The sequence below is a fragment of the Sminthopsis crassicaudata genome, chromosome 4 (assembly GCF_048593235.1).
Source record: "Sminthopsis crassicaudata isolate SCR6 chromosome 4, ASM4859323v1, whole genome shotgun sequence".
Classification (NCBI taxonomy): domain Eukaryota; kingdom Metazoa; phylum Chordata; class Mammalia; order Dasyuromorphia; family Dasyuridae; genus Sminthopsis; species Sminthopsis crassicaudata.
This window is the reverse complement of record NC_133620.1, coordinates 273,695,929-273,723,535: the sequence shown is the minus strand read 5'-3', so window position 1 is coordinate 273,723,535 and position 27,607 is coordinate 273,695,929. Positions and strand designations below refer to the sequence as shown.

Here is a 27,607-nt window from a genome sequence, read left to right as displayed (position 1 = left end):
TTTTTCAGATGAAGAAAGAACAGAGAAAGTGGGAAAAGGCCACAGAGTGGACAGAGGAACAGCGGGATGTGTGTGTGTGTGTGTGTGTGTGTGTGTGTGTGTGTGTGTGTGTATGTATGAAAGAGGTGAGAAAAAGAGCATTCTAAGCAATGAAAACCAAGTAAAGTTTCAAAGCAGGCAAGTTCAGTAGTTTTGCAAGAGATGTTCAATGATCCATTTTTGGTGAGACACATGTGGACAGAAGTGATAAGAGCTGAAGCTGGGAGTGGAGGATAGAGACTAATTATGGAGGGCCTTTGAAAGCCAAGCCTAGGAGTTTGGAGTTTTCTAGTGAGACAAGAAATGTTTGAATGCTTCTAAGCATAAAAATCACGGGACCATTTTTCTGCATGTTAAATTAGTTTGTTAGTATGATGTATGGATTTTTTTTTCTTTTTTTCTTGATATGAGGGGCAATGGATAAGAAACACAGAGATGGGAAGACACAGTGGAAAGCTATTTCAATAGTATTGTAACATGAGAGTATAACAGTCTGATAGTAGTGGAAATAGAAAGGAACAGATAGAGAAAGAATCAAAAGGGCTTGACAATTCTGAGTTCTACATGCCACAGATTAGAAAGGAAATGAATAACTAGTCCAGCTCCAACAGGATACAGAAGGATCTTGAGTCCATGCCATATTAGATCTGGTATGTTACTACATAGCTTGGAGAAGACTCAGGGGAACATGAGAGCTATCTTCAAATACTTGAAGAGCTGTCATATGGAAATGGGGTTTAGACTGGTTCTGCTTGACTCCAGAGAGTAGAATTGGAAATGGTGAATGGAAATTGCAGAGAGGTAAATTTAGGCTTAATTTTAAGAAAAACATGTAACAATTTAAGAGATACACGATTAGAATGGTAATCTTTGGTGGCAGCTGGTTGGGATAGGTGGTTACTGAGGTCCCTCTTAGCTCTAAAATCCTGAGATTCTAAAGTGCCTGGACAGTTGAGAAAAAAGTCAAAAATAATACCCAGATTTCAAACATTGAAGGCTGGGTAAATTATCATGCTACAATAGAAATATTTAAATGTCCAAACTACCCACTGGGAACGGAACACAAAAACACATTCTGTTAAGTGATGTTTGCCTAGCACCTCCCATTTTCTGTAATGATCACAGAACTTCTTTTCAGTTAATCCAGTGGCAAGCTTTCAATTCATAAAATCGTAGACTCTTATACAAAATAGGAACCTTAGATAGAGTTGAATACAACTTCACAATTTGTACATAAATCTTTAGGGAATGTGAGTTCTAGTAATATGCTCACTTGAAGAAAATTCTATTATAACCAAATAAGCTAGATCCAATTCAAATAAACAAACCTTTATTTATAGAAGTTTGCACATACAAGGCGCTGTGTTTTACCTACTGTAATAAAGTGGTTAAAAATCTCTTTGATGTCTTTTCTTTGGTTTAGGGCTTCAAACTGATACCTGAATGTATGCAGCTGTCTCCTTTTATATGTTAGAACCTGGTATCCTCTGGGGAAAAGTGTGACATATGCAGAGGTGAGAGAGACAAGAAAAAAATCACTCTTATAAATTTGGAAATGGAAGAGATTAAAAAAGAAAACTATTCAGGACAAGTACAGCGTGACATAAATTATTGAAGTATTTCAGAGACCTCTTGAAATTTAAAAGTGAAGAACTCAATGTCTCAAACCAATAGAGCATCCAACTTAGCCATTCCAAGGAAGCAAGGGTTCAGGGGATCCTGTTTATGGTTGATTGTGTTGAGTGAAATTTCCTCCCATTCTCTGGAGGTATGGGAAAGACGTTGCCAGTAGTTACAAAAGATGAGATCCCTTCAGATCACAAATCCACGAAAAGTACTTAACAATAGTACTTTTCCTCAATAGAAAAAAGAACAAGGAGAAGTGTCTAAAATAAGGGGGAAAAGACTTTTCTGAGAAAGTAGGTATGAATTATTGAAATGTTTTATTTATAGAGATGATAGAATTATTTCCCCTGGATTTTATTGTTAATTTGTTTTTTAAAAGCAAATTCTTAATTGGGGGGATTGTTGTACAGTGAAAGAGTTCCAGATTTCTACTCAGAGGATCTCAATTTTCATCCTCATTCTTATACTTACTAATTGTATGATCTTGCACAAGTGACTTGGAATCCTCTCTAAGACTCAGTTTGTTATCTGAGTTCAATAAGGGAGCTAAACTAGGTGATTTCTAAAGTTACTCTAACTCTGAATCCATGTTCCTGCAGACTGTCTAATATGGTTTAAGAGGTGTAGTAGAAAGAACAATTGGTTGCAAGTCAATGTTGTGTTTTGACAAGTCACTTTCCTCATTCAAGCCTCAGTCTTTTTTTGTAAAATAAAGGGGTTGATATATATATATATATATATATATATATATATATATATATATATATATATATATATATATATATATATATATATATATATATATATATATATATATATATATATATATATATATATACACACATACACACACACATACACACACACACACACACACACACACACACACACACACACACACACACACACACATATATATATGTCATGTAAGATGTTTTTCAGCTGTGGATTCCATGAATCAGTGAAGAGAGAACCTTCTTTAAGGAACTAGGGGAATGGAGTGAATGATTTCTTAGAAACTTTTTACCACTATGATTTTATGAATTTCCTCAATTTAAAGTGAATTTAGGGAAGGGGCAAGGAAATAAGCATTTATATAGAACTTATTACATGCCAGGCATTGTACTAAATGTTTTACAAATTAAAAAAAAATTATTAAACTGTTCTTTTTCTCACCCAACTATTTTGCCAGCCAAATTCCTGTCTTCCTTGGAGATAGTACCTCTTTTATTTGAGTCAAACCCTTTCCCCCACAACATCCCCTTCCCCCCAAAAAAGCTCTCATGTTTTTTTTGCTAGTTTTTATTCTTGGAGAAGTTACAGTTTACTGGCCGCCACATTCTGCAACCCACAACCTCTGTGGCTTTTTGCCTTCTCATCTTGACTTTCCTACATGTAAACCTTACTCCCCAGATGTGGTCAGTATCACCACCACCACCTCCATCACCATCACCATCACCACCACCTCTGGAAATAAAATGGCCATTGGCTCACACCTTACTTGTCCACACACATCCAGGAACATTTTTCAGCACCATCAGATTAGGAGAGATGTCAGAGTTGGAAAGAAATCCTCTTCCATTCACCAGATCTCAATACACTTTGAAACTTTCTACTATGAACACCACGTTATTCATGTTATGCACATGGAAACCATGATGCAAGGAAGATTAGGTGGTTTACCAAAAGCTGTTACACAGCAAGTAAATCCTAGCTCTGCAACTTACAAGCTGAGGGACATTGAGCAGTCACATTATTTCTCTTAGCCTTGGTTTCCTCATCTGTAAAATGAAAGGGTTGGACTAGAAAATCTCATAGGCCTATTCCAGCTTTAAATCTAAATGATCCTAAATCAGCACCAGATTTCCAGACTTCTGGATTCAGATTACTGTGTGCTTTCTTTTGTAATATATTAAGAAAGTGATGCTGGCAATTGGCATAAATGATCATTATGCCTGGTGCCAAAGTTACTAAGAAAGGAGTAAAATAACACATTCTTTATATTTAAATGTGAAAAATAGGAAAAGGGATAAAAAAGGAGGAAGATAACAGTTAAATGAAATGCTTTAAATTTCTATCTTATTTATTCTTTCATGATAGGTTCTGTTAAACAGAAATACATATTTTAAGATGTGGGGTGAAATACTTATGTTAATTCAATTCTTAATACTATTTCCCTTCAGAGCAATTGCACATATAATGAAAATTATAAATAGGATTCCTCTCTAGGATGCCCTCCTACCATGTCTCAGCTTTTCCTCCCAAAACATCCTTTCATTCTAGAATTTATACAATGGAAGTACTTTGGGCCTCTGAGTTCTTTTCTCATTGGATGACACCTATACAATTTCTATTTCTTTTCAGGCTGACTCAAGACTTCTTCTAGTGAGATATCAAGCAGAATATCTCCTCTCCCCCACATTTAAGTTTCATTTTATGTATAGTCTTTCTCCATTAGACTGTAAATTCCCTAAGGGTAGGAAGTATTCTTTAAAAGAGGACAACTTCTTTTTGTATCCACATCATTTTGTAGAGTGCCTGGCACTTAGTAGGCACTTAATAAATACTGACTGATTGATTTCCTATTTGTATTTATTTATATTCTCAGCGTTTGCAACTTAGTGCTTGACACTTAGATGCTAGCTGGCTGATTGGCTGAATCCTTTTGTTCGGAGCAAAAATAAATAAGCAAAGGGGTTCAGTGGTGCAAAAAACAGTACAAAAGGGTACAGCTACTTCAGGAGAGGAAATAACCACTCCTTCAAAAGTGTACCTTGTGTTCTAATGGAGACTAAAGGAGAAACTGGACTCCGGGAGAGGATCTGGGGAAGTGTTAGATTAGGGTCAAGTAAGTGAAAGGGAATGGGGTTTGTGACTACAATGTAGGCCAGTGGCTTCTAGACTGCTTTGGGGTGAGAATGTGTATGTTGTTCAGATAGATGTCAGAATTGAGAAAAAGCCTTAGCATTCTCACTCTAGTGACATTGTGACCGACTAAACAATGCGAAGAAAAAAAAAAAGTTATTTCCCTTAAAGTCCAGACGTTCAAAGGACAGTTGTGAATTCTTAGTTATGACATCAGGCAGCTCTTTCTTATACAGCTGTTTTGAAAATAGGGCTTCTTGGCCCATTTTGTATAAACATCTTTGGGTATAGTCAGGTCATACTTTGGAAGCCTAGAAGTGCTGCACAGCATATTACAATCTGTGTAATGTGTTATGTGCTATGACACTAATGTCTCTATAATCCCCAAATGTTAAATACCTCCTACCATAACAAACAAAACCAAACCCTCTCATAAATACTTTCCCCACACCATACTCAACAAGGAGAACAATTCTTTTCCAATTTTGCTTTGATGACATGTTTGAGTAATCTAAAAAGTACTTTAAAATTATCTCAGCAATTCCACTTTTTATCAGCACCATCTATTTGTTACCTCATTACCAAATTCTCTTTGAGTGTTAAAGCTACCCCCAGTAAAGACAGCTGGAAAACTGCAGCAACAAGTCAAACAGCATGTTTGATGACCAATGAACTCCTGGAAATTTGGCCCAAAAGGATACATCATTGTGTCAGGCACTCTTAAGCAATATGCTCTTTGGTCTCTCCCTTTAGAAATATGAAACCCCTTGAAACCGCTACCACAAATAAGTGAACCTTTTTAATAACTGCCAAGCCACCTGCTTTTCTCCTGGAACTATCATAAAACCCCCCACATTAGCAAAGCTTACAAAAACTCCATCCTCCTGAAGAAAAGTTTACATATTTTGTTGCAAAGAATATATTTACTGGGGTTCTTTCAAATTGAAGAGAGAACTCTGTAAGTCACATTTTATTCAAGGAATAGTTTGCCTTTGCAAACTAAAAGCACAGAACTGAGGTCTATGCCAAAGAACCATTTTTTATCTCTTTAATCTTTAGCTGGCACAACATTTCAGATGGGATTCATTTAGAATAAAGAGATGAACGACATAACTTGTCCAATCCTTCTCTGTGAGCAACTCTACTGGAGGTGGGTAAGGGCAGTGTGATATAAATGTGGCTGTCTGTAAGCAGCCAAAAACATACCAACTCATCTTGGAGTAATTTACTCAATGAGATGATTTAAAGGACAGTTCAGTGGCACCACTTTTGAAAGGCAGAAACAGGGGAGAAGGAATATAAATCAAAGGTGACTGGCAGGTAAAGGATATAGGCAGCAATCAGCTAAACCATGTGTGTGCACCCTGGCATACATTCAATAAGATCATTTATAAAAATTTTAAGTCAGTACACAAAAGGGAGTCTGGTGCTAACTAAATCCACAGATAGCTTACATGCCACTGAAATAAACACTTCCAGATGCGGGTGTATAAAAAACTTTTGCAGAAAGAAATGTTTTCTTTCATAAATCTGAAAGGAGGGACTCAGTGGGGAAGAGCAGAGAGTTCCAAACTGAGACTTGATTTTGTATAGAATGCCTGTGCCTGCAATACAATAATAAGTTGGCAGTGACTTTTTTGTCAGTGTGGCATAGAGTATGAGGATGGGAAAGTGTCCTAGCTTGGACACTTTCTAGTGCTATGGTTAAGTCACTTGGCCATTCTGGGTCTCAGTTTCCTCTTCTGTAAAACTGGGACTGTAATACTAGCAGTAGATATATCATGGAGGTTTTAGAGAACACTCTACTAAATATAAAGCGGGGGTTCTCAACCTACAGCTCGCAGGCCAGATGCTCCTGCTGAGGACATTTATGCAGCTGGCCGGGTTATGGCAAATGGGCTGAGGGGCGGAGACAGAGTGTGAGGTTTTGTTTTTATTATAATCCGGCCCTCCAACAGTCTGAGGGACAGAGAACTGGCCCCTATTTAAAAAGTTTGAGGACCACTGCTATAAAGGATCAAACAACAGTGAACTAATTTTTTTTATTATTAAATACACAGAATAAACTTGAATTTAAACTCTTAGGATTTACTTTGGGGAAAAAGTCTAGAGAACACTTTGTCCAACATTTCTAGATAAGGAAATTGAGATCTTGAAAATAATTTTATAAAGTTAAAAAAAAAGAATTGGTATTCAAGCCCACAATCTTTGACATAAAATCCAATGCTTTGTCTACCATATTACTCTTATTATACTTATATTTGAAGAAGTGATTTCCACAAATGGAAATGGCATGTCAAAAACCAGGAAAATATACCAATGTCAAAAGGGCAGTGGTGATATCCAACTTCAGTTTTTATAAAGATAATTGGTTTAATTTTTTCCAAATATTTTGCAGAAGTAGTTGCTTAATTTAGTGCTTTCTTTTCTATCATTTTAGGGTGGAAGCTTCATATAGAGATGGATTGTCTTTCTTCTATAGGTAATAGTGAATTCTCCCCAGAACTCTTTTTAACTTTTTCTGATATTTTTATTTTTATAATACATTGTCTTGCAATTTTTAACAAAAAGATTTCTTATCTTTTTTTTTTTAAGATAATAATTTTGGTAATAATGAGGCATAGCAAGGAAGCTAACCATATTTTAGGAAATCTGAGCTTTCCCCCCAAAAAATCTGTACTGATTCATCTTAGTAATATCTTTGAGTGATTTAAACTTTAAAGACATTTGAAAGCTCCCTGAAGGCAAAGAATTTCATTTTCGTCTCTACATCTCTAAAAACTTGTAATAGCTTTTAAGTAACAAGGACAGACACTGGATCTGGGATTTCACAGGCACAGGGAGCTCTCAGATGAGGCAGTCTATCTACCAATGTAGACTGGCACCTTTTTTGTATCTCTTAGAGAGCTACTTTAAACAATAGAGGTTTAAATGATTTGCCCAATTGTCTTGCAGCTGATATGGTTCAGAAGCAATCTGAGCCCATGTCTCTGATTGCTGAACCTTTGCATTGTAAAATATTACATGCTACAAATAGCAGGTGCCTAATAAACACTTGTGGGATGGAAATGGAAATCTCTCAAAAATGTGTCACTAGCCTTATGGTTATATATAAATTATGCAAATTACATAACAGTTTACAATTTATAGCACTTTTTTCACATTAATCCTGTGAGGTCGGTAGCATATTATCTTCACATTACATGCAACCTAACTGATTAAACAAGGTTGTGTGACTTGCCAATTCACAATCCACAAACATTAGAGCTGTGATTCAAACGTAAGTCTTTCAAGACCCTTAAGTTTGGGGCTTTTTCTTGGATAATAAAGTACCTTCTAAAAACTTCTATTTGCATGGTGCTTTATGGTTTATAAAGTACTTGTCTGGTAATTGACTTGTGGACATTTTGAACTTGTGATGTCTCATTACCATCTAGCATTCAACTTTTCCAAAACATAAATCATTATTCCTTTCTCCTAAATCTTTCTCTATGTCTCAACTTTTCTGTGACTGTTGAAAATTTCACTATCCTTCTAGTTACCCAGGTCTTATTATAACATTTGTGTATTCTTCAACTCTTCACCCTCAATCATCCCACATATCCATCCATTGCAAAATCTTGTTTCTTTCCATTGCTTTAGGCTCTCATAACCTCTTGCCTGAACTACTGCAACAGCCTAATTGGACAGACTCCTTGACTCACAACTCTTCCCATTCTAACTGATTTAGCTGCCAAGATAATTTTTTTCTAAAGCATAAGTTTGATCATGTCATCCCCTACACAATGAGTTTTACTGACTCCCCATTAATTTTAGGATCAAATATTTGGCATTTAAAGCTGTTCAAAACTTGGTCGGTCCCTTCCTATCCTTCTAATCTTATTCTTTCCTTTCCTCCATGTACCCTAGGATCCAGCTACATTGATCTTCTCATTCCTCACACATCATGCTCTACCTCCTGCATCATGCCTGTCTGGGCACTAGCTGCTCCCCATGTCTGAATGTTGTCTCCTTCACCTTGAATTCTTAGTTTCCCTGGTTTGCTTCAAGACTCAATTCATATCTTCTGTAAAAAATCTTTTCCTGTTCTACCTGATGCTGGTGTTTATCCCTCTAAGACTGCTTTCCATCTATTCTGTATATGTCTTATCTATGGCCAGTCATTTACATGTTTTCTCTATTTTTTGAAGGTAAACTCCCTGAGGAGCAGGGAATGTTTTGCCTTTATTTGTAATCTTGGTGCTTAGCTTAAAACTAATTTTTTTTTTGGTTGTGTGATCTCTGTATTCAAATGATTGGTTATATATCATAAGTAAATTTTTGATGAATTGAATTCATATCCTAATAAAATTCTTAGATACTGCAATTCTGATTTTACCATCATTTATTGATGTAAGGACAGTTAAATAGTGCAGTGAATAGAGCACTGGGTCTGGAGTAATGATGACATCTTACTGAGTTCAAATACAGCTTAGGCAAGTCACTTACTCCTATTTGCCTCACATTTTCATTGGAAAAAAGTTGGAGAAGGAAATAGCATATGTTTCCAGTATCTTTGCCAAGAAAGCCACAAACAGGGACAAAGAATCCAACATGAATGAAATGACTGAACACCTCTGTTACAGAGGCTGAGAATAAAAAAATCATACCAATTCTTTATTCACTTCTAATTCGGTCAGAATAATTAATTGCATGTACTTAAATAGCACTATAAAGTAGAATGTGAAAGTTTACATAAAGTACTGAAATGTTATGAGATTTCAGAAGCAGGAAGGATAATTTTTGGATTTGGGAGCAGATGTTAATAGTGATTTCCCTTATTGCTCTTAGATCATATGGATTATAGTTAATAACTTGTAGTTTCTCTCATGCTTGCCACTATGGGTTGGAATTTATTAACTCAGATATGACTTCTTTTCAGAAAATTTTCCCAGTTTTCCCCATTTTCATGTTCTTCCTCTTTCTATAAATCATTAGGCACATATTTTTAATCTATCTTGTCTTTATTCTTTCATGAGTATGTTTTTATCTTCATAGTTCGTTAGCTTCTTATAATGTATTAACTTAGGGATCATCATACATTTGTATGCTCCATGCTTAGGAAGAAAACTGCCAAGAAAATACAAAGTATTTAGTAAAGGCTTATTAATTAATCATTCCTTTTCTATATATGCTATCAACCAAAGAGTATGCTATTTGAATAATTTTTTCTGGTAGTGGTGATGGACTTGTCCTGATGTATCTTACTCACCTTTAGTCAGATACTCATTAACAACAGTTGACATTTATGTAACACTTTAGGGTTCACAAACTGTGTTGCATAAATTATCTCATTAGATCATTATAAATATCTTAGGAGATAGGGTAGTCCAAGACTTAGTATTTTCATTTTATACATGAAGAAACTAAGACTAAGAAGTTAGGTGACTTGCCCATGAGGTCTTAGCTGGTAAATCCCAGAATTTAAAACCAGCACTCTCTTTATCCCCAGTTACTACTGTTATGAAGGCTTGTCAGGGTTAGGAGGTGCATAATAAAGAGACCTTTACAAAAAAGGAATCATCTTGTGTTTAGAAAGGCAGAGTAGTATGGAGGAAATACACTGGAAATAGTTTCGGAGATATGGCTTTGCATGCCAACTTTGCTCCTTACTTCCTGTATCATCAGTATAAGTCACTATCTCTTTGGACCTCAATTTGATCATCTTTAAAATGAAAGTGTTGTAGAGGATAAATTCCAAAGCTTGCTTCAAATTCTTGGTCTTGTAGAATTCCTGTGAGCTCAGTGCTTCTATCAAGTGAGCTTAATTGGCATAAAGATTTTTTTCTAAAAAGACATGCACCCTTTTCTACACTCAAAAGTTGTTGAGTTGTTTTTCACTCATCTCAAACTCTTTATGACTTCATTTGGGATTTTTTTTTTTTGGCAAAGAAAATTTTTTATCAAATTTTATCAAAATTTTCTTCAGTATCTTTTTTTTTTTTTTTTTTGATACTAAAGGGATTTGCCATGTCCTTCTCCAGCTCATTTTAATAGAGGAGGAAACTGAGGCATAGAGTTAAATGACTTGCCAAGGGTTATCCAGCTAGTTAGTGTATAAAACCAGATTTGAACTCAGGAAGATAAATCCACTTGAATTACTGAGACAATGCACAGACAACTATAACTCTAAAAAGATGACTTGAACGTATTGATTCCAAGATTATAGTTTAAATCAATTAATATGTATTTAAATTTTAAATTACAAAAATAAAAATGCCTTTTTATAAAATTTTAAAAATAAATAAGGTAAATAAAACCCCTGAAGTTTTTCTAAAGATCTAGTTTTTTGGTGTAAAACAACATCATGGATTTGTCATCCAAATGGCTGTTCAGAATTTTATTTTTTGCTATTGATCAGTAAGCTAATTCCTGGCTTATTTTTTCATTATAAAAAATGCACTAAAAATAGAGTTTTGAGTTAAACTTAGATATCAAAATAGAATAAGGAAAAAACATTGCTGGGTTGGGTGTTTTGGCTGTTTTATGTCATCAAATACTATAGATGACAATCTTTGATAAGATTTATCTGAAATCAAGAAATTCATGCCTAAGAGCCAGGACCAGTATGAAGTTTTATTTATCCTTCCTTTTGAAGAATCATTATTCTGAACACCATCATTAGGAATCAGATAATAATTTTTCTAACAACAGACTTCTGGGTTATAGCTTTCATAAGGGAGCCCTTCATTTCAAAGGGCATGATCAAGTTAATACCTGGACTCTTAAAGCTCAACTGTGTACCAAGGTAAAAGAGAGGCAGTTTGTCTCAAATAATACTCATCTAGAAAACCACATATTTTTTCTATTTTGCAAATTTTCTTGTTTAATAATGAAATATACTATAGATTTTAGTATTTGTTGTTAAAAGTTCATTATCTCTTATCTACAGTGTTTTAAAATATTAGTTAAATGCTTTATATATATATTTTAAAGAAACAAACAAATTAGCTTTTTTTTTTCCTTATGAAAGAATTCTACAGTTTCAAATAATGGGCAATACCTAAAAATAATTTTTAAGGTTTGTCAAATGTATAGTTTCTTTTTTTCCTACCTCAGGTCATAATCATAGCTGAAAAGCTAGAAAGGATCTTCAAAAATTATTTAGTATAGAGGGGTGGAGCCAAGATGGCAGAGAAGGCACAAATGAGATTCTGAGTTCCTCTCATACCCTCATTGCCAATTTTTAAAATCAGCCTCAAAAACAGTGCTAGACTGGTAAGGTTCACGAAGATCGGAAGTACAACAACTCACCAGCAGAAGAGAATCTGGACTATCACCAGAAAAGGTTTGTCTTGAGTGGCAGGAACAGACCAGGCAGGACAGGGATAGAAACAGGAGCGGGGCGGCCTCTGTGTTTGGAAGGTTTACATAGACCTCTCTGCATAGCCTGACTGCTTTGCTTTGGTCAGAGTAGGGGACCAGAAGAGAAGTTGGAGCCTGAGGTAGTGGGTATTCTGAGGGACACCAGAGCCTGAGAGGATCTGGCTGTGCCCACCCAGGACCGGAAGTGACTCAGCACAGACCATAACATGGCTCTTCACAGCATTCTGCAGTGAGGGGCTCCTGGGGTGGGCAATTACACACAGCAGGGGCACAGCCCAGGGCAGCCTCTCATCTGCACGGGGGTAGTAGAATTTCCTCAGCTCTACTGCGCTCCCCAGGCAGAGACACTTCTGGTCCTGTGACAGATAGGGCAACTGCGAATACTCAAAGCAGCGTTTGTGGGGGGGCAGTGATACCTTTGCTGCTTAAGCTCTAGCCCCAAGGTGGTCACTAATCTTCACAGCAAGGCTCCTAGCAGGGCATGTTCGCAGCCCAGCCTGTGATACCCAGGCCTAGTCACTTCTGTGTGGAGCTCTTCCCAGAGCCCTCCTGCAGCTCCACAGTTCCTTGCAGCCCATTGAGAGGACAGCTATTGTCCATATACCCATCCTTGCTCTGCAGAGGAAGCTGGTAACCTCCTTGCCCTGAAGGCAGACCCTGAAGACTTTAAAAAAATGAGTAAAAAAATGAAGAGAACGATTGATAGCTTCTATCCAGAAAGAGTGGGTTTCCAACCTTGAGGAGACTAATAGCAAACAGCCTCCAGACAATACCCCAAATAACACTCTCCTAGAAGAGACTATTAAAACTCTCAAAAGAGAGTTAGAAGAAAAATGAGGAAAGGAGAGAGAAGCTATGCAAGAGAGTAACAACCTCCTGAACTGTGAATTGGAAAAGGGAAAGAATCCACAGAAAGTGCAGGGAAACAGAATTAGTGAATTGGAAAAGGTAAAGAAATCACAGGAAAGGAGGATTTGTGAATTGGAAAAGATAAAGAATTCCCAAGAAAGTAAGATTTGTGAAAATAACTCACTAAAAGAAAAAAAATTAGTGAAATGAAAAAAAATTACATAGAGCAAAACAACTCATTTAAAAACTCAATTGGTTATATACAAAAAGAATTTTTAAAAAAGCTAATGAAGAAAATAACTCAATAAAAATCAGAAGTGAGCAAATAGAAATGAATGACTCATTGAGACATCAAGAATCAGTCAAGCAAAACCAAAAAAAATGAAAAACTAGAGAAAAACATCAAATATCTACTAAGAAAAACAACAGACCTGGAAAATAGATTTAGGAGAGATAATCTGAGGATTATTGGACTTCCCAAAAATTATGATGAAAAAAAGAGCCTAGATTCTATTTTACAGGAAATCATCAAAGAGAACTGTCCAGAGATAATAGAAACAGAAGGGAAAATAGGCGTTGAAAGAATTCATCAAACACCTTCTGAAAAAGACCCTAAAAAAAAAGAACTCCACGGAACATAGTGGATAAACTGCAGAACTACCAAACTAAGGAAAAAATATTGCAAGCAGCCAGAAAAGAACAATAAGGGTCACTCAAGATCTGGTTGCCTCTACATTAAAGGATCAAAGGGCCTGGAATCTGATATTCCAAAAGGCAAAAGAACTTGGAATGCAGCCAAGAATAAAATACCCAGCTAAGCTAAGCATTTTCTTCCATGGAATTAGATGGACATTTAATGAAACAGATGAATTCCATTGTTTCTAAGGAAAAAACCAGATCTGAACAAAAAATTTGATCTCCAACCATAGGACTCAAGAAAAGCAGAAAAAGGTAAAAGGAACTCTTGAGAACTATACTTCTGTTGTGGATATACATAATAACTACACGTATAATTTGATTTTACTGAAATAACATAAAAAAGGGAAGTTGAAATGGAAAGGGGATAATGTCAGAAGAAAGGGGGGATAAGAAGAGGGAAACTACACTCCACAAAGAAGGAAAAGAAACCTAAATTCTGAGGGAATTTAGAGACAGGGAGGAACATTGTGTGAATCTTACTGTCATCAGAGTTGGCTCAAAGAGAAAATAACTGACATAGTTGTTTACAGATAATTTTCTCTCACCTCATTAAAAAGGGGGAAAGGAAAAGGAAAAAGGAAAAGAGTAACAAGGGAAGGGTACAAGAAAGGGGAAGAGATTTAAAGGGGTAGTGAGGGATCCTAAAGACGGTGAGCAGCATGACAAAAGGGGGGCCTATAATTTTAATACTGGGGAAAGAGGATTACAGGGGGCAAGAAAAAGAAAAGCATAATCGGGGGATAATAAGATGGCAGGAAAAACAGAATTAGTCATTTTAACCATAAATGTGAATGGGATGAACTCTTCCATTAAGCAGAGGCGGATAGCAGACTGGATCAAAAGTCAGAGCCCTACAATATGTTGTCTACAGGAAACACATTTAAAGCAGGGAGACACATACAGAGTAATGGTAAAGGGCTGGAGCAAAATCTATTATGCTTCAAGTGAAGTCAAAAAAGCAGGGATAGCCATCCTTATCTCAGATCAAGCAAAAGCAAAAATTGATCTAATCAAAAGAGATAAGGAAGGAAACTATATCTTGCTAAAGGGTAGTATAGACAAAGAAGCAATATCAATCCTAAGTATATATGCACCAAATGGTAGAACATCTAATTTCCTAAAGGAGAAGTTAAGAAAGTTGCAAGAAAAAAGACAACAAAACTATAATAGTGGGAGATCTCAACCTTGCACTCTCAGATTTAGATAAATCAAACCACAAAACAAATAAGAAATAAATTAAAGAGGTAAATAGAATATTAGAAAAATTAGGTATAATAGATATTTGGAGAAAAGTGGATGGTGACAGAAAGGAGTATATGTTCTTCTCAGTAGTTCATGGAACCTATACAAAAATTGGCCACATATTAGGACATAAAGATCTCAAAATTAAATGCAGGAAGGCAGAAATAATAAATGCTTTCTTTTCAGATCACGATGCAACAAAAACTACATTCAACAAAAAGTTAGGGGTAAATAGACCAAAAAGTAATTGGAAATTAAATAATCTCATCTTAAAGAATGATTGGGTGAAACAGCAAATTATAAACACAATTAATAATTTCACTCAAGATAATGACAACTATGAGACATCATACCAAAATTTGTAGGATGCAGCTAAAGCAGTAATAAGGGAAAATTTTACATCTTTAGAGGCTTATTTGAATAAAATAGAGAAAGAGAAGATCAATGAATTGGGCTTGCAACTTAAAAAGCTAGAAAAAGACCAAATTAAAAACCCTCAATCAAAAAATACTAAACTTGAAATTCTAAAATTAAAAAGAGAAATTAAATAAAAAACTAAGAGTTGTTTTTATAAAAAAAAAACAATAAAATAGATAAACCTTTGGTAAATCTGATTAGAAAAAGGAGAACTTTCCACCAATGAAGAGGAAATTAGAGAAATAATAAGGAGTTACTTTGCCCAATTTTATGCCATTAAATTTGATAACCTAAGTGAAATGGATGACCACCTCCAAAAATATAGGCTTCCCAGAGGAGGAAGTAAATTCCTTAAATAGTCCCATTTCAGAAAAAGAAATAGAACAAGCTATTAATCAACTCCCTAAGAAAAAATCTCCAGAACCAGATGGATTTACATGTGAATTCTACCAAACATTCAAAGAACAATTAGCCCCAATGCTATATAAACTATTTGAAAAAATAGGGAATGAAGGAGTCCTAACAAATTCCTTTTATGACACAGACATGGTACTGATACCCAAACGAGGTAGGTTGAAAACGGAGAAAGAAAATTATAGACCAATCTCCCTAATGAATATTGATGCTAAAATCTTAAATAAGATATTAGCAAAAAGACTACAGAAAATCATCCCCAGGATAATACACCATGATCAAGTAGGATTTATACCAGGAATATAGGGCTGGTTCAATATTAGGAAAACTATTAGTATAATTGGCCATATTAATAACCAAATTAACAAAAACCATATAATCATCTCAATAGATGCAGAAAAAGCATTTGATAAAATCCAACATCCATTCTTATTAAAAACACTTGAGAGTATAGGAATAAATGGACTTTTCCTTAAAATAATCAGTAGCATCTATTTAAAACCATCAGTAAGCATCTTATGCAATGGGGATAAACTGCAACCATTTCCAATAAGATCAGGAGTGAAACAAGGTTGCCCACTATCACCATTATTATTCAATATTATATTAGAAATGCTAGCTTTGGCAATAAGAGTTGAGAAAGAGATTAAAGGAATTAGAATAGGTAATAAGGAAACCAAATTATCACTCTTTGCTGATGATATGATGGCATACTTAGAGAACCACAAGGATTCTACTAAAAAGCTATTAGAAATAATCCACACCTTTAGCAAAATTGCAGGATACAAAATAAACCCACATAAATCATCAGCATTCTTATATATCACTAATAAAATCCAACAGTTAGAGTTACAAAGAGAAATTCCATTTAAAGTAACTACCAATAGTATAAAATATTTAGGAATCTATCTGCCAAGGAAAAATTAGAAACTATATGAGCAAAATTACAAAACACTTTTCACACAAATTAAGTCTGATCTAACCGATGGGAAAAATATTAAATGCTCTTGCATAGGGTGAGCAGATACAATAAAGATGACAATACTACCTAAACTAATCTATTTATTTAGCGCTATACCAATCAGACTCCCAAAAAACTATTTTAATGACCCAGGGAAAACAAAACAAAACAAAACAAAAAACCAAGAAAGTTCATATGGAAAAACAAAAGGTCAAGAATTTCAAGGGAAATAATGGAAAAAAAAATCAAATGCAGGTGGCCTAGCTGAACCAGATATAAAATTATATTATAAAGCAGCAGTTACCAAAACCATTTGGTATTGGCTAAGAAATAGACTAGCTGATCAGTGGAATAGGTTAGATTCAAAGGACAAAATAATCAATAACTTTAATAATCTTGTGTTTGACAAATCCAAAGACCCCAGAGCTTTTGGGATAAGAACTCATTGTTTGACAAAATTGCTGGGAAAATTGGAAATTAATATAGCAGAAACTAGGCATTGATCCACACTTAACATCGTATGTTAGGTTCTTACTAAGTGCTAAGTCGGTACTTAACAATTCTGTAGTTCTGGGCTTTAAGGGGAGTTTTACCCCTTTGAACTTCTGGGGAGGAGCTTACATGCTTAAGAGGAGCAAGTTCATTGGTCGAAGTATTTTTTCCCAGAAGCCCCTGAGTTATTCCACGCCCATTCTCTGGGAGGATAAAAGAAGCAACATTGAGCAAGGAAGAGGAGTCTACTCTAGGTCAGAGTTGGGACGGCTCTCTACAGGAAGAAGAATCTGGCTGAGAGATTGAGTAGAGACAGCAGATCTCCTCCTAGAGAGCAATGGCCAATTTCTGGAGACAACAGAACATTACATATTCCTCCCAGAGAAGGATTACAACTGAGAGACGATCAGAACATTACAACCGTACACCAAGATAAGGTCAAAATGGGTTCATGACCTAGACATAAAGAATGAGATTATAAATAAATTAGAGGAACATAGGATAGTTTACCTCTCACACCTGTGGAAGAGGAATAAATTTATGTCCAAAGAAGAACCAGAAATCATTATTGATCACAAAATAGAAAATTTTGATTATATCAAATTGAAAAGTTTTTGTACAAACAAAACTAATGCAGACAAGATTAGAAAGGAAACAATAAACTGGGAAAACATTTTTTACACTCAAAGGTTCAGATAATAGGCCTCATTTCCAAAATATAGAGAGAACTAATTCTAATTTATAAGAAATCAAGCCATTCTTCAATTGATAAATGGTCAAAGGATATGAACAGACAATTCTCAGATGAAGAAATTGAAACTATTTCTAGCCATATGAAAAGATGCTCCAAGTCATTATTAACCAGACAAATGCAAAATAAGACAACCCTGAGATACTACTACACACCTGTCAGATTGGCTAGAATAACAGGGAAAGATAATGCGCAATGTTGGAGGGGATGTGGGAAAACAGGGACACTGATACATTGTTGGTGGAACTGTGACTACATCCAGCCATTCTGGAGAATGATTTGGAACTATGATCAAAAAGTTATCAAATTGTGGATACCCTTTGATCCAGCAGTATTACTACTGGGCTTACATCCCAAAGAGATCTTAAAGAAGGGAAAGAGATCTGTATGTGCAAGAATGTTTGTGGCAGCCCTCTTTGTAGTGACTAGAAACTGGAAACTGAGGGATCCCCATTAATTGGAGAATGGTTGAATAAATTGTAGTATATGAATATTATGGAATGTTATTGTTCTGAAAGAAATGACCAACAGGATGATTTCAGAAAGGCCTGGAAAGACGTACATGAACTGATGCTGAGTGAAATGAGCAGGGCCAAGAGATCATTATATGCTTCAACAACGATACTGTATAATGATCAATTCTGATGGATGTGGCCATTTTCAACAATGAGATGAACCAAATCAGTTCCAATAGAGCAGTAATGAACTGAACCAGCTACACCCAGCGAAAGAACTCTGGGAGATGACTATGAACCACTATATAGAATTCCCAATCCCTGTATTTTTGTTCGCCTGCATTTTTGATTTCCTTCACAGGCTAATTGTACACTATTTCAAAGTCCAATTCTTTTTTTTTTTTAACAGCAAAATAACTGTTTGGACATGTATATATATATTGTATTTAATTTATACTTTAACATATTTAACATGTAGTGGTCAACCTGCCATCTGGGGGAGGGGGTGGGGGGAAGGAGGGGAAAAATTGGAACAAAAGGTTTTGCAATTGTCAGTGCTGTAAAATTGCCCATGCATATATCTGGTAAATTAAAAGTATAATTAAAAATTATTTAGTATGACTTTTTAATTTTACAGATGAAGAAACAGGAACCTAGAGAAATTAAGTCAGTTGCTCAAGTTCATACAAATATGATGTATATGTAAGGTGATTGGGATTGAAATCTGGATACTCTGACTCAGAACTCAATAATCTTTTAAATATACGAGGGTGCCTTCCAATATATCATATTATAGTCCTGACTTCACAGACTTTTTCAGTAACTTCTTATGGAAGTGTGGAGTTGACTTTTCTTCAAGGTTAGGCTAGCAAAATATGCCCTCTGGCAATTTCAACCAGCCAATTCAATAAACATTTATTAATATTTATTGTGTAGGGCATTGTTCTAAGATATAATCAATGAAAAGAAAAACAGTTCTTGTCCTCAAGGCACTTACAATCTAAAGAGAAGAAACAATACACAAAAGGAGGAGAACACATATAAGTATAGATATGCTGGTAGACTAGCAGACAGACTACTTAATGATAAATTCTTTGGTCATGGAAAACCATTTAATGATGAAAAAGTAACATATAGCTCTCAACTTTGTGTGCTCCTTTCCACTTCTGCATTGATGGTGACAGAATGGTACTAAAATAATAATATTTAGATTGTACATAAGTATTAACTTAGCTGTGAATTTTAAATGTAAGATCACTATCTAAGGATTAAGTGAACAAACTACTGGAACAACTGAATGACAATATATTTTTCTAACTGGATCAAGGAGAATAATTAAATTTAGTGACATATAATAAGCCTTTTATGAATCATATCACTATTGACATTATCATTGTAAAATAAACTAGAAGATAAAGTTGTAGCCAAATGGAAGGATGGATCCCACATTTCACTTGAAGACGTAAAAAAGAGTGTTATCAATAAGAAATATTGTTTTATGAGACACTTGGTAATAGACATTTGCAAAAAGTCTAGCAGGAAGATAATTCAAGTTTACGTGCCAATATTTGTTGCAGAGAAAAAGAGAAATTCAACAAAAAATGTAATAAAATGTTCCAAGGAAGATCACCATGTAATCTAACACTCAGTAACTTCAATGCTAAAACATGTATAGGGGAGGATGACCAAAGAAAATATGGATTAGAAGGAAGAAATGAGAGCCAAAGGCTAGTAAATTATATATGTCTTGTGCCTATATATGATGTATACTTTGTCGTGTACATTTTCTTTTAGGAAAAAGTCAGGAATTACTAGACATGGTAAGCATTAAATAAGATCACAAAAAAATGGATTTAATTATATGTTAACAGATGGGAAATAATGGGTTACCACAGTAGGATTCATTTCCCATATAGTTATATATGTATAGACAGACTATCATCTTGTTAACAGCAAAGATCAAAATCAGTATGAAATTAAAAGAATACAAATGACAAGAAGTTATGGCATGCAATTAAAATATTATCCATTTAAGTAGCTATATGTGCTGCAAAAATGGGAAATGGATAAAAGAACAGACATTGACTGAATATCAGCATTTTCTAAAAAAATTTATCTGCCATCATGATAAGGAATATTAAAAGAATCTAGAAAACACCTCAGGCAAAAAAACCAACTTCCTCCCCTTGTCGATTGGAGAGAATTATCAGTTTAGGACAACAGCAATTTAGAGCAAAAAATCAGTTGTAAAATCTTATAAAGAAGGATGGCAGAAGATTATGAGGAACACTGTCTCATAAAATAGCAGAGGTGGAGAAAAAAAGAAGTTAAAAGGGCATGGTGAGAGATACAATTAAGTCAAATCATTACTAAGGAATATATCTAAGGAATAGACAACAAAATCAAAGACTTTCCTAAAGATATTTATACAAAAACTCATTCTGAATCAATGAAAGCAGAATCAATATATTTGCACTCTAACATCAGAGACCCAGATGTGCCATATGAAAAAAGAGAAATAGTAATAAAGAAAATTTAAAGGTGGGAAGATTAGACCATACCTACAAATAGGAGCTTCTTGAGGGAAATTACACAAATTTGAAGATGGTGACAACAGATTTTTGAGATTTACTTCATCTAAATTCAATAAATATCTATTAGACACCTACTGTGTATAAATACAATGACAAAAACAAAATAAAGGGAGACTAAGTAGGAGGCTTTGAGAATAGTTCAGGCAAGGAATGATGAGCACCTGTGATAGAGTAGAAGCTATAAAGGTTTTATCCTTTCCCTTATAGGAAAGGTTTATCCAGATAGATGATAGGTATTACTATTAGCAGATGACATTAATTTCCTATCAAGTTCCAGAGTACTGTAGAATCTCCCAAACAAGATCCATAATAACTCAAAAGATTTTGGCTTGACTATATGTACAAGAAAGGACAACTACATGAATAGTGTCTACTTTCTAATCTAGGTAAGCAGCCATTATGTAGAACTAGGCAGTCTATCAGACGTGACAAGGGGGACAATCTGTGAGAGATGGCACGATTTGCATTATTGATTAATAATCTTATCACCATGATTGATTAATATTTGTTGTCTACGTATTTCATGCAACTAGTCTAATGTATCAATCATCAGTTGAACACCTTTAACTTTTGTCGGTATATTATGTCCAGTAGCTAGGTGGCACAGTGGGCAGATGCTGGGCCCACAGTCAAGAAGATTGGAGTTCAAAACCAGTCTCAAGTAGTTAATAGCTGTTCTGGGGTAAGTCATTTAACCTCCGTCTGAGTTTCCTCAACTGCAAAATGGTGATAATAATAGAAGTACTTTGCAGAATTATTGTGAGTATCAAATGAGACAATATCTGTAAAGTTTTCAGCACAATGCCAAGCACACAGTAGGCACTATATAACTCCCATTGTTATTGTTATCATCACCATTGCCATTACCATCACTAATCATCATCTTGTCTTATTAATACTTACTTTTTCATTGTGGCAGTTCTTTTGACTCAAAAAGCTATATCTTAACCCCTGTCTGCACTGCCAAGCAGAGGAGATCTATACAATCCAGGTGTGGGCAGCCAGACTGTTTATATAGCCTATACTCATGAGCACGTTTTGGCAAGAATTTTGCCATTACTGTTGCCTGGACTATATAGGGAGAGAGAAATAACTCAATACTTCCAGTCACTGGGTCAGTTACTGATGAGAAGAAATCTGGTCTTGCTCCTGGAAATGGCCTGGACTTCAGCGCTTGTTAAGGAGTACCCAGAAGCAGGTTACTTCTACCTAGAGCAATGAGAAGGGTCTCCCTCTTAGTTTGGGATGTAATGAAATGTATCCCCATCTTCTACTTAATGAGGAAGGTGAATGCTGGCCTAAGGTTTGTCACTGGCAACTATCTGCCCATAAAATTTTTATATCCCTATATAGGGATATTTCCTCCACCTATGTACTTTGAGACTGTGCAGGCCATTTTATGAGATTTCACACCCAATTGTAGGTGAGCTAAGGCCACAAAACCTCTCAAATTTACCAGCAACTTGCGGCTTCTAGATTAATTTGATCATTGGTGTAAATATATAGGGTGGGAATTTGATGCATTTTTCAGGTTTCTATAACCACCAGCTGCCAGAATCCCTAGACCTCTAATATAGGAATAACTAAGAAGGAGGAGATACAGTAAGAAGATGCTTGTCAAGGAAGCAGTTCTCTCAAACATGATTATATCACTGTAACAGTGATACCTCTATCTGCTTCTTTGGGGTAGCCTATGTTTAAGATCTTAAGAAGATTATGGCTTTATTTAGGATTACACACACAAAAGAAAAGACACTTAGGTTGGAAATGGTTTCTCCAGAATTGTGCTTTTCTTCTACCTAGAGGTTTAGGGGATACTCCTGCTTTCCCTCCTGTTAACAAACTCATCTTCAAATTCACAGTATAGAAGCCCTTTCAAAAATAACAAGCCTAGAGACCTGAGCCATGACTGCTTTGGTAAGTCTCCTACAGGGAACCTCAGAAAGATAAGTAAAGTGGTACCTTTATTAGGATTACTATTGGTTGTTGTTCTCTTTCTGATATCAGTGACAATGTCAGTCTCTACATCATTGAATAACTCATAGAACTAGTAGGAATCCAGAAGAACACTACATATGGCCAGTAGTTGAATATAGTGAGTAATTCACTCTCTATTCAACAGTAATAGGCAAGACTATTTGCAACTGTCAAGGATAAATGTCAAGTTCTTAGATCGAATTCAAAAACACAATTTTTCCCCCTGAAATTATCAATTTTGATATATACAAGAATTTCTGAATACAAGGTTTTTAATGTTTTGTATAAATTTATAATTTTATATCAAATGAAATTATAGCAATTTTTACAAATTTTATGCATTCCCACTTTTGTTCTCCAAATTTCTCTTTTTATAAGAAAATATAAAACAAGTTAGTATATAACAATATAGGGAAGTCCCTCGGAATATCTGAAGGCTGTAACCATATTTATTCAGTTCAAGTCAAAAAGTATTTCATGACATTTAGAGCTAAAAACTAAGTATGAATACTTCAAACATTAATCCAGGGGACCAACATTAATTTTACTCTTATTAATAATAAACTCTGAATGAGATTTTGTTACAGGACACACCTTCTAGAATCAAGAAGAAAGTATAAGGAAATCACATTACCACTCTGCATGTAGTAAGGACAGGGGATACAAATCTGACTAAAAAGAAAATTATTCGTTTTTATAGGATCAAAAGGTAGAGTATTGGTTATGATTATGTTAGCCCTAATTCTAACCTTAAATTCATTTCTAACCTAATCTTGGAAATAGACATATTTTAGTAAAAGATGTGCCTTTGACTATAATCCTGAATTCTTTTCAATTGTCATTCTCTTCCACCTGATTTGATACACTCTTTTCCAGGTTTCTGGGACACCACTTGATTTTGGTTCTCTTCCTACCTATCTGGCCACTCCCTCTCAGTCTCTTTTGCTGACTTCTCATCTAGGATACACATTCTAACCACACTGGAACTAGTACCACAAGGTTCTGTCTGGGCTCCCTTCTCTTCTCCCTCTACATTGTTTCACTTGGTGATATCATAAGCAACCACGGATTGAATTACCATCTCTAAGCTGATGATTTTCAAGTCTTTCTATCCTGTTCCAATTTCTCTGATGATCTGGAATCTCACATTTTCAATTGCCTTTCAGACATCTTGAACTGTCCAATAAACATCTTAAATTTAACGTGTCCAAAGTGGGATTCATTTTTCTCTCTAATCTCCCCCCACAACTCTTACATTCTCTATTTCTGTAGAGTACAACACGATTCTCCCAGTCCTTTAGATTTGCAACCTAAATGTTATCCTCAACTCTTTCCTATCTCTCCCTATATCCAATTTTGTTGCCAAGTCCTGTTAATTTTATCTTCCACAACATCCCTTGAATATGACCCATTCTTATCTATGACACTATTACCATCCTGGGATGGGCCCTCATCTAATGGGATGGAAATGGCAAAATTGGATGACCCCTAAAAGAGTTGTAGTCCTGGATATCAAATATCTTGCCTTTGGTAATGAGATGTTTTCTAATGGTAGCTAGTATATTATAATAATTTGGATACCAAGAGCATTACACAGAAATAAACAATCAGTTTTCACAAGGATCTAATTTTCAGAACCAGACCCAATTTATATGCTAAACTATATTGTTCACAGTTAATTCACTTCCTCACACATGGACACTGCAAAAGCCTGCTGATGAATATACCTGCCTCAAGTTTCTCTCTACTCCAATCCATCCTTATTTCAGCTACTGTGATTTTCCTAATGAACAGATATGACCATGTCATAAAGTCTAATGGTTCCTATTGCCTCTGGGATTAAACACAAAGTTCTCTGTTTGGATTTCAAAGCCCTTTATAACCTAGTCCCTTCCTACCTTTCCAGTCTTCTTATACCTTTCCTACTTAACATGTGTTCTCCGTTGCAGTGATACTGACCTCCTGGCTGATCCACAATCAAGATACTCAATCTCTCAGCTCTGGACATTTTCTTTGGCAACTGAATGGCCTTAAATTTTCTCCTTCCCCATTTTCATCTACTGCCTTCCCTGACTTCCTTTATGTCACACCCAATATCCCACCTTCTACAGGAAGCCTCTTCCATCCCCTCTTTATCAAGATGCCTTCTCTCTGTTATTTTTTCCCCCCATTTATTCTATCTATGGCTTTTGTGCATTTTTTTTTTTTGCTTGTTGTCTCTCCTCTTAGACTGAGTTTCTTGATTGGCAATCTGTCTTTGGACTCTTTCTGCATCCTCAGGACTTGGCACATAGTAGGTAAGTCTAATTCACTTTCCTGTCACAGTATCCCCTCCCTGACATGGTCTTCTTCAAGAACAAGAGACAGACAACAACAATAGGAGAAAGCACAAAAATACATGTGAAAGTCGTTTCACACATAGGCATGTGACAGAGTGTATGTAGAGCACTGTGTATACAGTCACTTTGTGCACAGAGGGTGAAGTTCTGGGATACGGAAAAGACCCAGGCCAGATATCACCTGACCCCGGTGCCAGCTCTATCTATGCCATCATTCTAGTGGTAGTGTGCCCATAGGCAAGTGCTTTTGGTTGCACTTTCCTATGCTCACCCCACACAACTTCCAGGAGCTCATACAACTATATCCTATGTAGTTTGGATGTGCGTAGTTTTACAAGTTTTTCACACACCAACCTATTGAGCTTTCATAACCACCTTGTGACTTCAGAAAAAGGTTGGCCATTGTCCTTCATTCTTGAAGAAGACCAAAATGACATCACTTCATCAAGTTTAAAACATGGTGTGTCCAACATGGTGTGATCAGACCAGTCCAAGCTCAGAAGGCTCTACTGCAACCCTGACCTTCAGATTCCTGAAGTGACTTCATAGATGTGGCTGGTTGTTTAAATATTGTATCAAAATCAGTTTTAAGAAAGTCACAGAATGTTAGATCCAAAGGAAATTTTCTCACTTTACTCATGATGCTACACAGTCTGTGGAAAAAAAGGCTCTTTAAAGTTAAGTTCTAAACCCTATTATCCAAAGATCTTGCTATGTAACTAAGTGAACAATGCTGGAAGAAGAGGAAAACATCCTGGAGCACTTCGAGCTACTTTTTCTTTTGTACTCTAGAAAAATATGATGAATTTCCCATGTAAATTCAATTTTCCACTGGGATATTTTGATGTAAGCTATTTAAAATTAAGGACACTTAACTTCACTAGAAATTTTAAAGGGACAAACAAATAGGCTACGTGGTGTAACATAACAGAATTCAGCTCGATACATCTGTACCGAGATTTAAACATGTTTCTCAAATAAATGCCATTCCTATGATAGAAAGCTTTGCATGAGTGCTGAAATAACCTCATGATGAGATTATAACTATAATAATCATAGAATCATTAGTCTAGGTAAGAAATGGAAAAAAATTGGTGAGGTTACATCTACAAGTTTTGCTTAAGTTCCTAGTTCATTTTTTTTTTTTTTTTTTTTTTTTAAAGCTTGACCACTGTTACCGCTTCCTTTTGTGGCAATCTTAAGAACTCCATGTTTGGGATGTTTTCCTTCTATATTAAATAATTTCTTTTACTTAATTCTATCCATTACTCTTAGTTCCCATCTTAGGTCACCTCTCAAAAATCCTTTCTCTCCTTGGTTCCTATACCCTTCAATTACTTGTAGATTATTATCATCATTGGTTGTTTCCTTTTTCTTTCTTAAATTCATTCCATTGCACCAACCTCTTAGTCATAATTTGGCCAAAATGCAAACTTTATATTTTAATCTTTCCTTAAAATCTTTCCTCAATTTCACCCACTATTTTCATTCCTCTTTCCAGTAATCCCAGGTTTGTCAAAATATCCATCTGGATTGTGTAGAACTGTCTATATGGCTCTTCCTAAGTCAGGTTTCCTTTTGCAAAAAATCCTGAGAATTTAAATTTTATTTTTCGCTATTTGTTGAAGAAAATCTTACATCAATTCCAGTATAGGCAAGTCCATGAAAAAAAGATATATCACACTCACAAATAACATCTCAATTGTGGCTTAGGGAGGAAAGGACATAGTCCTGCTATGTAAATAAAAGAGCATTTATAATCACAAAAAGTAGCAGAATAGTAGCAATTACCTATGAAAGAACTCGTTCTCATAAACACATTAAAATCCTGTACAATGAATAATAAATTAATTGGCTCAAGAAAGGGAAAGAAAATCATGTAGAAAAAATAATCTTATGAGGCAGCAGGTCCTATTCTATATGAAATATCTCAATATATAATTTTTCTTCTAAACAGAAGAAATCTTAAGACAAAGCCTTCCCAAGATGACAGATTAAGAGGCAAAGTCCCAAGATGGACTTAAAAAATGATGCCATTTATTGGGTAGGTAAATTACCAAGTCTTTAATTATCCATTAAAAAAAAGTGCCTGATCTTAACTTGAAAGGTGTTCAATTTGCATACCCTTTACTTTAGTTCAAAGTTGGTAAAGAAAAAAATATCTTTTCTTCTTTCAGTATGAAATCTATCTCTTGGGAACAGGACATTTGACAGGAGTGATTATCTCCAATTGGATTTATTTTAGAATATAAAGCATCTCGGGCAATATTTGGATACATATAATTTTTTGGGGAAAACACCCTATAAAACTAAGCTTTGAGAAACAGAAAATTTGAGCCTCACAAAAGCATAATTTGTAATTGAAAGAAAATAATATTTAAAAGAAAAAAAAACTTTTTTGCCCTTCCAAAAAGAGACAAAAATGACTGTTTTATTTCCCAAGAGAATTATGCCACTTTTATACAAGAAAATTACAGTCGCCGCAAATTGCTCTCAACAATTCCAGCGCTTCTTCATTTGAC

General features: G+C 35.2%; 1 protein-coding gene across 2 annotated transcripts in view; it reads right to left on the bottom strand.

Moving 5' to 3' along the window:
• SUPT3H (SPT3 homolog, SAGA and STAGA complex component) overlaps positions 1–27,607 on the bottom strand; it is a 592,076-nt gene that overhangs the window by 75,107 nt on the left and 489,362 nt on the right. The window lies entirely within an intron of this gene.